At 42.8% G+C, this 12,024-nt stretch overlaps 1 long non-coding RNA gene across 1 annotated transcript in view; it reads left to right on the top strand.

The window, feature by feature from the left end:
• Positions 1-1,486: 1,486 nt before the first annotated feature.
• Positions 1,487-12,024, top strand: part of LOC146501264 (uncharacterized) — a 24,196-nt gene continuing 13,658 nt past the window's right edge. Inside the window, exon 1 of the long non-coding RNA XR_014869568.1 lies at positions 1,487-3,444. This is a non-coding gene — a long non-coding RNA (uncharacterized LOC146501264). The remainder of the gene's footprint in view (positions 3,445-12,024) is intronic.

The raw sequence follows: 12,024 nt of genomic DNA, 5'->3' as shown, positions 1-12,024 counted from the left end.
TAATTTATAAATAAAGATGGACTGCCAGCACGTTGATACCAAGTCAGCCCTTCCCAGTGACCACAACTCATCTCCAATGTGTCACTTTTCCAACGTCACTGGTGTGAATGGTCCTTTGGCCTAGCTTAGCATCCAACAGCAGCTAACTCAGCTAGCTAGCAGCCGACTGAGTGAAGTTACAGAGCGAGTAGAAACGTTTCTGTTTGTCTTTTTCTCATCATTCTCCTATATTCTGTACTATCTGTATGCTGTCCTCACTAAAGTTTGTTGCAGGCAACGTAATTTCAGCTATACAGCTAGCTTAACAATCTTTATTCCCAGCACTTCATCCTCCAAGAAACAGGCTGCTTGTTGTGTTTGGCAGGATTTAATGATGAAAATAAATTCTCTCTCTCTCTTTTTTGTAAAACTGTACAAAGAAAAGGAATACAAAATACACAATGAAGACATGTTCCATTACACTGGGAGAATAACATTGCTCTAGTGAAAAACACGACCAGAGATGAAGCATCTGCTGAAAAAATATAAGCATCTACCTGCCTCCATATGATTTAACTCAAAACAGTGTCAAAACTTACTAATACACATTAAATGTATAGGAACTTACAGATGAAGCCGATATTGTGGACTTTAACACCAGGATTGCAGAGATTACAAATGCTGTCACTGCAGCAGCAGAAGAGCACACTACTTCCTGTAGACCACTTCCTCTACAAAAAAGACATTCTGCTTAGTTACCACTAGGTGGTAGTAACACTTCTTAAACAACTATAATATGTCCGTTCCATGACAATCTGTGCGAATAAATGCTGCAGTAAACATCATGTAAACGATTTCTGAGACAAATAGGTGAAACTACAGGGTTTAGCCTTTGTTAGCGTAGTCTTCCTGTTATGTGATGGCTGCGTGCAGGCAGGAGAAGGACCCAAAGTGCAGACTCCGGAGACAGAAAGTAACTCAAAACAGTTTTAATTTTAAACTCAAATGTAACATAACTGAAAATAACAAAATAGACTTACACCAGAGGACTGAGAAAAACACACAGCTAAATAAACGGTAGATTGCGACAATGACAAACTGAAACACAGGGCTTAAATACATAGAGGGAGCAATCAGGGAATGGACAACAGGAGGGAAACACAGCTGGGGCAAATCAGAACTGACGAGACAAGGAAGCGTAAACTGAACACACTGAGATAAGACAGAGACCTTCAAAGTAAAACAGGAAACACATAACACAGACTGAACAAAAGACACAGACTCACATGCAGGCACTACAACAGAGGGAACAGAGACGTGGAACCAGGGCAGACACAGACACTGACTGGACACGGGGATATAGCAGACAGGGGAGACAGCAACCAAGGATTACACAGAGACAAACCATAAGACATGACTCTAATGAAAACCCAAAGACTAGAAATTATAAATAATATAATAAACTCAAAAGCCCTGGGTCAACGACCCAGGCATCCTAACACTTCCACTTTGCTGTGTCATAGTTTTTGTCACGGCGGCAGATGCGTGGAGTCACTGGTGTGAATGGTCCTTTGGCCTAGCTTAGCATCAAACAGCAGCTAACTCAGCTAGCTAGCAGCCGACTGAGTGAAGTTACAGAGCGAGTAGAAACGTTTCTGTTTGTCTTTGAAACATTCTCATCATTCTCCTATATTCTGTACTATCTGTGCGAATAAATGCTGCAGTAAACATCATGTAAAAGGTGAAACTACAGGGTTTAGCCTTTGTTAGCGTAGTCTTCCACTTTGCTGTGTCATAGTTTTTGTCACGCCAGAAGATGCGTGGAGTCACTGGTGTGAATGGTCCTTTGGCCTAGCTTAGCATCCAACAGCAGCTAACTCAGCTAGCTAGCAGCCGACTGAGTGAAGTTACAGAGCGAGTAGAAACGTTTCTGTTTGTCTTTTTCTCATCTTTCTCCTATATTCTGTACTATCTGTGCGAATAAATGCTGCAGAAAACATCATGTAAAAGGTTAAACTATACGGTTTACCCTTTGTTAGCGTAGTCTTCCACTTTGCTGTGTCATAGTTTTTGTCCCGCCGGAAGATGCGTGGAGTCACTGGTGTGAATGGTCCTTTGGCCTAGCTTAGCATCCAACAGCAGCTAACTCAGCTAGCTAGCAGCTGACTGAGTGAAGTTACAGAGCGAGTAGAAACGTTTCTGTTTGTCTTTGAAACATTCTCATCATTCTCCTATATTCTGTACTATCTGTGCAAATAAATGCTGCAGTAAACATCATGTAAAAGGTTAAACTACAGGGTTTAGCCTTTGTTAGCGTAGTCTTCCACTTTGCTGTGTCATAGTTTTTGTCACGGCTGCGTGGAGTTATAGAGAAGTGGGCCTAAACGCAGACAATGTGGATGGTATAACAGAAAACGAGCCTTTATTGGTGGCTGAACGAGCTGAAACCTGGAACCAGAGCTGAAGAGGAACACCGGGGATGATACACAGACGATCCGACGAGGAATCAAGGAAAGCACACACTATCGAGGAAACGGCAGGGAACACCGCTGAGACTAATCAGACGAGACGAGACCGGAAGGAAGCAAAACAGACTGCACTGGCACAGGACACAGCCAAAGTAAATCAGGAAATACATGAACGTAGCGCCTAGGACACTAGACGTAACACAAGGAGCACACGGTTGGCACGATGACAAAACCTCACCACAGTACCAAAGAGTAACTGAGGAAACTAGAACCATGAAAGACAAGAACATAAAAACACCATGAAGTCATATAAGACAACAAAAAGACTCCAGACCATGACCATTTTAATGTCTGAATGCTGTGGCATGACTCCGACTATTCAAACAGGACACCTATCTATTGCTTTTAACACGTATCGATGACAGTATGAGAGTGTACAGGCCCAACATAAACACCCAAATCGCTCTGATTTCAGTTTGTCGCTGGTTAGCTTTGGTCGATTTGGTGGAGCTACAGGGGTTCATATTTTCTTCAGCCAGACTCACAGATCTGATTTTTGCATCTGTTGTGGTCACGGAAACGTTGTTGAGACTCGGACGATAAAGGGCATTATTAGTAGAAACATCCACCTAATGAGTTATTTACGTTAAATTTTGTGGCGAGGTTTTGCGTAAGCAAAATCATAAAGCTTATGCAAATCCGAATCAATCCATTTTTTATTTAGACATGAAAAGAAGCAGGAAATGTGATGTTTTCGAACTCCCCTCACGCTGATATTTCTTTCTGTCTCTTTTCTTGGCTTTTCAGACCATTGGAGAAATCTAACTTCGGTTCCATGAAGAAAAGACTACGAGATCAAACATGGAATAAAAACTGTATTCCCATCTTCCTATCACAGCCAGCAACACAGCAGGCACCCCAGGATAAAAAGGAGAAGCTTCTGGATGAAGCTGTGCAAGCTGTCAAGATCCAGTCATTCCAAATGAAGCAATGCCCGGTAAGAGGATTTTAGTTTATGGGAATATTGGTTGGGATATCTGTTTAAAAACTGCTGCTTCTTCCAAATGATGTCCCTGAGGACGTATTTACTCATTGATAAAACTTATTTTTAAGTTTTTTAATAATCAATAGAGGTGGGCAGGTGACTGGCTGAGCCATTTGAGCAGCTTTATTTTCTTTCTCCTGGGCTGTGTATTCAGGATCATTATTGTCTTGTTGAAACGTCCACCCTCGTTTCATCCACCTGGTAGATGGCAGCAGATTTTTTATCAAGCATGTCTCCGTACATTTTTCCATCCATTCTTCATTCAAATATATGAAGCGTGTCCATGCCGTGTGCTGAAAAACAGCTCCACCTCATGATGTTCCACCCGCAGCTTCACCGTTGGTGTTTTGGGCTCATATGCAGAGCCTTCGACCTCCAAACCTGGTGATTAATATGGCATCCACAGAGTTGCATTTGGGTCTATATTCTCGGTGTATTTCACAGGCTTCACTAAATATTGTTTAGCAAACTTTAAACGCCCTTCAATGTGCTTTTTCTGCCACAGTGGAGTGTTGAGTGGGGAGTGTGCATACAGGCCATGGTGGCTGAGAGCATTACTTATTGTTTTCTTTGAAACAATCGTACCTGGTGATTCCAGGTCCTTCTGTAGCTCTCCACAAGTGCTCCTCAGCTCTTAGACAACTCCTCTGATAATTCATTTCTGTCTGAAATCTAGTCTGGAGCCTGTTTGTGGTGAAATGAACCTCAGTGCTCACTGGATCCTTCAGCAGTTCTTCGGTGCCATCAGTATGTTTTACATCAGAAAGGTTGTGAAGAGCTCAGTGGTTTTACTCATCAGGAGATGTTTCTTGCATGACACCTTCGTAATGAGACACCTTGTTATAAGCGATCAGTTGGGACTGAACCAGCTGATATTAATTTGCTCTAAGTGTGAAGATTGTTTTCTAATTACTGACAGATTTCAGCTGGTGTCATGACTTTCCTGTTTTTGTGTGATGGTGACTGTACGTAGGGTGACTCTACATTTGACCTTGAGCTTCACTGTTAGTGACCAACGTTATAGCTGACATTGAAGAAAGTTAAAGAAACTGTATAGAGTAGTGTGTCTTATGAAAGGCGATAAAAAGGGACAGAGAGCTGCACAACTTTTTATTTTTTCAATAAGATGTCCTACGATGTCACACTGATGCCACAAAAAGCTGACGTCAGCATGTTGTCATTAAAAACATCGTAAAACATCAAAGTTTTAGTACGGCCCGTGCTCTTCAGGGGCGTCTCTGAGGACTTTAATTCAAATATATAAAAGCGGCGTTCCCGACCGACTGTCTCTGCCGTCCTGCAGCAGCTGGGATGCTTTTTGTCACCAACCTGATCCTGACCTTCAAAGCATCCATGGGTGGGGGTGCACACAAGCAGAGGGTTAAAGGCAACAAGATTAAGAAGTCTATTGTACAGTTGCAGTAATTTTGGTTAAGCCATTGTCTCCATTCACAGTTGTCTGTAGTGTGACTGTAACACAAACTAAGTAGCTCACTAGGGTGGATCATTACGTGCTTTACAAAATCAGGCCTGAATCTCTCTCCCCCATTTGACCCTGAACTGGATACATTTAAGAAAACTGATATATTGGGATACTAAGTCCAGTGTTGGGAAGGTTACTTTTAAAATGTATTCCATTACAGATTACAGATTACATGCCCCAAAATGTATTCTGTAACGTATTCCGTTACGTTACTCAATGAGAGTAACGTATTCTGAATACTTTGGATTACTTAATATATTATCATGCTGTTTACAACTACATGAATGTACTATTGCTGTGATTTATTACTGTTACTGAAGGTCCGCGGCTCCGAACCGTAGTAAAGGGACCTCTGGCTAATACGGTGGGTTCTGTGTCGGCTCGTAGCCGAAAAATAGCTTTACTTTGTTGTCTGGGTCAACTTTGCTAGCAGAGACAGAGAGAGGCGTTGAAAGGCTGCTCCAACGGAACTTATTGTTTTTGGAGGAAAACACGAACACGGTGTACAGTCGAGTCTTAATAGCTTACTTACAACTGGGCTCGTCAGGCTCTCTTCTTGGCTGCAGTGGTTATTATTATATTTACATGCTTCCAGCTCCCGTTTCTGCTCGATGACAGCTCGTACTTTTCCTTTTTCTCCCTCCCTCGCTCACAGACACATAACGTGTATGGCAGTCCATTCTCCCTGCAGCACGGACTACACTGCCCATGATGCTACATTCTTTAGAGCTATACCTGTAGCATTCTGCCTGTTAGCTTAGCACAACAACAACAACAGGCGCTCTCTCACCCAGGAAACACGCAGAGAGAGCGGCACCCTGTAACCATGGCAACCGTAACGCTGCCGCCTGGAACAACAGAACGTAGCTGTCAAACAAAACCCAAACAGTCCTGACCCGCCACAATATGAAACAGGGAAGTACCGCCGTGTAATCCATTTATTTCAACAAAGTAACTGTATTCTAAATACCACCTTTTTAAACGGTAACTGTAACGGAATACAGTTACTCATATTTTGTATTTTAAATACGTAACGGCGGTTCATGTATTCCGTTACTCCCCAGCACTGACTAAGTCACAGTAAAGATGATATTATTTGCCATCTTGACCTTGACATGTACATCAGCCAATCATAAGAGTTTGCTATGACAGCACAGGTACTGATGTCATCAGGGAAATCTCTTGTTTAGAAACTCTTAAATGTTAGACAGAAACACACTTGGGGTGGGAGGTAAAAACCACCTCTATCAAAATGTTTCACTGTGACTTCTTTTAAAGATGATTTATCAATAGGAAAATCCGGCTTGACAGCTGTGTACTGTGAAATAACTCTTTGGAGCAAAGTCAGTGGCATGTAGTACTGAGACTGAATTAACTGGAGGCTGACAAGCAAGTTATAAATACTCCCATGTTGTAGATGCATGCGTGGTTTTATTATCACCGCCTCCCTCTGTGTGGCTCACTCACTTTGCATTTGTGCCTCTGTGTTTGTTTGGGCTTGCTTACTGCACCCTTCGGGGATTCCTTTGGTTTTGCAGCTCCAATGTCCACAAGCTATTAAAATTGATGAGAAACAAACCACTTTACTCTTTTTCTTCATCTCATTGTGAAATAACTCCACCTCTCTTGGACCCACAGTAGGTCACGGCTACATCTCTGCTCAGAGGTATCGGCAGATGACAGAAAATGGTAAAATATGATGAATCCTAGAGTATTTAAAAGTAGAATGGGAGGGAGAGCCTTCAGTTTTCAGGCCCCTCTTCTGTGGAACCAGCTTCCAGTTTGGATTCAGGAGACAGACACTATCTCTACTTTTAAGATTAGGCTTCAAACTTTCCTTTTTGCTAAAGCATATAGTTAGGGCTGGACCAGGTGACCCTGAATCCTCCCTTAGTTATGCTGCAATAGATGTAGGCTGCCGGGGGATTCCCATGATGCATTGAGTTTTTCCTTTCCAGTCACCTTTCTCACTCACTATGTATTAACAGACCTCTCTGTATTGAATCATATCTGTTATTAATCTCTGTCTCTCTTCCACAGCATGTCTTTTATCCTGTCTTCCTTCTCTCACCCCAACCGGTCGCAGCAGATGGCCCCGCCCCTCCCTGAGCCTGGTTCTGCTGGAGGTTTCTTCCTGTTAAAAGGGAGTTTTTCCTTCCTACTGTCGCCAAAGTGCTGCTCATAGGGGGTCATATGATTGTTGGGCTTTTCTCTGTATCTATGAAGCGCCTTGAGGCGACATTTGTTGTGATTTGGCGCTATATAAATAAAATTGAATTGAATTGAATTGAATCGAATGAGGTTTTGCAAACTGTTTTTCCTTGGACGCGGTTTCTAATCCTCTATTTTCACCCAACAGCGTGATTAGTCATGACTGTTTATTTGTTGGACAGGTGAAAAACAGAATATAGGGCGAGTCTGCCTGTAATTTAAACAAAATATAAATATAACATGTATGTTTTGAGTGTTGGTTTCATACTGACCCTGAAAACTTTTATTAAAATTTGAAAACGCCCCAAAAACTGTAAAACGAAACTCCCGAGTGCTGCCCTCTAAAAATACACGTGCAGCTCTTGTCGTTTCCTGAGCGGTTCAGAAGGACTGCCTGTTCCACCAACTTGGTTTAATTACGCTGATGTGAGAAGCCAGCGAGAGCTTGTTAAGCCTCTCTGATTGTTCTCCTCCGGAGTCCTTCCCCTATCTCTCCCCCGACGATGACACTGCCCAGCATCACACCGGCTCAATTATCCGTGAAATATTCTCCCACATGTGTCCTCTGATGATGCATTATAGTGAGAATGACTCTCTGGTTGTGCTTTTTAGCTGTGAAGATCCCACAGTGTGCAGATATAAAACAGAAACAGGAAGACCTGCGTGTGAGCGTCTTTTTCTTACCTTTAATTATCCAGCTGATGTTACTTATGGCTGCTTGTTTTTGGTCTTTCTCTCCTTCTGTGGAGCAGATTGGCGAGTTGCTGGTCACGGTTGCTATGACAACAGCAGGAGCACCGGTGACTGGTGTTAAGTTTGCTTTTCATGGTATAGATTGGGCCCGTTGTTCTATTTATCCACGAAGAGTTGTCGGTGTGTTGGACAATATAAACATGGCATAAAAAGAAGCTGAGCTGATGTAAAATGCAGTGGGATGCGATGTGAACGGCGTCTGAAGATCCAGCTTTTTGTTATTCAGTGCCAGAACCACAATGTGATAGCAAAACTCCAGCCTCATCTTTAATTCATGTTTTACCACTTCACAAAAAAAATACATCCAGCTTTTCCAAAACAATCCAGCTCTACAAAAGCCTGCATGTGTGTTCGAACTACACCTGCTTCCTTGCTTGAATCAGGACAGGAAACAAGAAAGGAGCGGAGCTGCAAGGCGTTGTCAGGTGACCGAGGTTTTTCATCAAAGGGAGCACTGTAACTGCCAGTGGCAATCATGCACGGAGCCTCTCTGGAGCCTGTAGGTGGTTGTCAGCGCCGGGACTTCGCGGCTCATTCGTCTCCCGGTTGTTCGGATCGTCTCTGCAAACTGGGCCGCATCGCTGGGCAAACGCAGACGTGCAGGATGCATGTACAGAGACACACTGCTAAGGTTGAACATACGGCAACAACTATAAACTTACACATGCTCACACTGTACACTCATTATCGCAAGTTTATGTTTAACTGAGTCTAAAGCAGTTGTTTGGTTAGAGGCGAATCCAGCATCCCATGATTGATTACAGTATTTGGTCATACACGTGGAGAAAGAACTGGCAGATGTATAATAGCACTATTCTAGTCTCACAGGCAGCTTGAAGCTTCATTGACCTCACATCTGGACCTAAGGCAAACTTTGAAACACCAGTTAACCTACCGTGCACGTCTTTGGGCTTTGGAGGAAAGCAGGGCGCTAAAGCCGCAGGTGGTGCTAACCTGTGCTGCTGATGCACAAGATTGAATACATTAGATGCTTTTTCACTGAGCCTAAATAAACACTGGCACCTTAAAATCTAAAAGTACATTTAATATTTTCTGTCATTTACAGATATTGTAATTTAAAATCTAGGAGAAACAGCAGTTGTGCAGCTTTCCAGTCCTCAAAAAGCCCAATAATAAGCCCCCAGAGGTGCACAGAGCTGTGGAGACCGGGCTTTGTATGATTAAAGTGCAGCTGAACAAAGCATCCGTGTTACGGTCTGCATTGCTTTCCATGTTTTTGCTACTATAACACAGTGTTATCCAAACTAAACTATTTCTTTTGTAATTATTGTTTGCATGTTCCACAGATTTATGGGCGAACAGGCTCTTGCACAATCCGTCCCAGGAAACGCTGCTGCATAATGTTTGTTTTTAACCGCCGTCACCACAACGTGATGACTGTTACTGCACTTAAATGCTCATTTAGAGCTGCACGGTGTCCTTCATTGCAATGATTTAGTCCGTCGTGTCCAAATGCAGAATAGATTTTGTTTTGTATTCATCTTCACAGTAGTGTTGATGTCATTCATATTAGGACAGCGTTCTGCCACCTGAAACTCAAACGTGGTAAAACACGCTGTGGCCGTCCTTCACTTCTGCTTTCACTCAAAATATTACAGCGGTGAAGTGCGAGTCTCCGTGTGCTACCTTCTCATCTCCACGTAAACTTGATATGCAGTCGGAGCTCTCAGCATGTGTGGGAATGCATATGAAGGGATGCAGTCGCTGTGGGAGATTTTGGCTCTCGACTCCAGACTGAAAGAAGAAAATCACTCTAAAATAACTTTGAGGGGAAGACTGAGCAGGTTCATCCAAGTGGCAACCAGTGCAGCTGAATGTTAAAGCCAAATGTGGATGAAACTTAATACTGAACCAAACAATATTTCTTATATTATCAGTCAATCGATAATTGTGTTTGATGTGAAGGAGAGCTCTTTGGCCGAGGGTTCCCATGCAGCTGTTTCGTTCCTCTCAGCTCTCTCTCGTAGTCTCTGAGGTCAGGCTAGCTGCTCAGCACAGGGGAGCATGCTATGGAGCCACGCATTTCCTGTGAGGGTTGGTAAAAATGGCACTTATAAGTCCATAAGTCCATATGTTAAACTACTACAAGACTCAGTCACATGCTTTTGTTCTAGGCCAAAGAGTTTTTAGAGGCATCAACTCGAGGTTCATTTTCTCACCCAGTGATACTTTGACTTGTCGGCTGGGGGAGGTTATGGTTAACTCACCTGCTCTACTTCCTGAGCCTCGACCATCGCAGCTCTATTCTGGTGGAGACCAAAACAGAGCTAAAGGGAGACTGAACAGTAACTGTGAACCGTTTATAGTCTACAGTATTTTAGAGGATTGATTCATCTCAGCAGTGTTTTTAGGGAATTTTTCTAAATAAAACATGCTCTTATTTTGAAAAGGAATCTATGGAATATACTGTTCAAAAACATTTTTATCAGTTTTTTAAACAAATGCTAAGCAGCCTGGTGGCTAAAAGCAAGCGCTTCGATTGCTCTAAGAAAGCTTTTTACTTTAATTTATGATCAATACAGCTCAACAATTCACTCCACAGTTGTTTTGTGTGCAGTGTTTTCATCATGTTGTGGAGTACATCTGCACCCAAATGACCAAAAATCCATTAATGCCGCGTTAAACTGCAATTTCTTTAATGTGCTCAGCTTAAATGTAATAGCTTACTTTCTTCTATTCCTGAAAGGGATTGTTTGATCACGGGCACATTTACACTTCCATTAGCTGATGTCTTTAGCCACTCTGGTGCAGTTTCAAACAATCTGAAACTGTCGCCTAATTACACATCCAGCAGCATAAGGAGCATTAAAATTTATTCTGAATCATGTTTACGGCCAAAACTATTTTCTCTTTCCTTTCGGCTCCATATTCCTTTGGGTCTTTAAGTATTAAGCTGCTAAATGCTGCACTATGTTGGGTGATTATTGATTGTCTGCTGTTTACTATCAGGCTAGTTTTTGTTGTTTCTTTATTCGTGGAGCTAAAAACCTGACGAGTAAAGCGGCGAGAGTGAAGACAAACAACAAAGCTGTGAGCGTCGAAACCAAAATAATTAGCTGAAAGATGCTAAAAAGCATTTGACAGCTGAGGGGAGCTTTACAGGTGGGGGGGAAAGCTCTGCGTTTCCCATTACACGCAGTCGCTTTTCTATTCTGTCACTGATATAAAAGTTTCAAAACTTTAATAAGAATATTTTTTCTGGCGATGTGCTTTGATTAGCTCGTGTTCCTCCTGTGGTATTTCCTGCTTTGTCATCTCATTTCACCTCTGCGCAGCCCTGCCTCTGCTCTACAGTCCAAATTTTAATTTTGGATGAGCGTTACGAGCACAAATGTGTGGCTGAGGAGGAGAGCTGGAGATCAATCCGAGCTGAGGGAACCGAGGCCAAAATCTGGAAAGCAATTCCTGCCGGTCAGGCCAGAGTTGGAGTACGTAAAAAGCAGGCAACCCAGAAGGTCACAGCTTTTGTTGAAACTGTTGAAACGACATCTATTACCAGGGATCTGGAACATATTACCTTTTGTGCTCCGGGTAATAAACTCGGTTTAGCCGTAGATACGTTTGTGTTTTCCTGCCCGTCGTGTCGGTCACATTCAAACTTTCAGTAACCTTGGCTTTGCCATATCTCATCATTAAAACCAGGTTCACGTGGAGCGGCGTGAGACTGTCGGATTCATCCGGAGTTACGTTAAGATTAGACGTGGGTGTGATGACATTTGGCTTAATCGAGGAGCTCCGGCTCACTTCTACATCTGAGAGGGAGAGGAGGGCGAATGTGAGGTGCTTTGTTTGCTTTGATGAATCATCTTTCTCCTAGATTAAATACGTATCTGTCTCCAAAAGTGTAATTGACAGCGAGCAAGAGCATTTGAACTGTACCACCGGCCTCACTCTGCCAACTAATAAGCTACATTTCAGCTTTGATGTGCAAGTGTGTCACCTCCTGAGGAGAGAAGCAGAGGGAGGGGACGCACCTTCCCTCTCTCCCTTTTCCAACTCCTCCACTCACAGATATTATCAGAGTATCTGTGAGACGCCATCTGAAGTAGGATACACACACACAC

Source organism: Neolamprologus multifasciatus, chromosome 15, assembly GCF_963576455.1.
Source record: "Neolamprologus multifasciatus chromosome 15, fNeoMul1.2, whole genome shotgun sequence".
Classification (NCBI taxonomy): Eukaryota; Metazoa; Chordata; class Actinopteri; order Cichliformes; family Cichlidae; genus Neolamprologus; species Neolamprologus multifasciatus.
The sequence above is the reverse complement of the archived record's forward strand: the minus strand, read 5'-3'. Positions and strand labels throughout refer to the sequence as shown.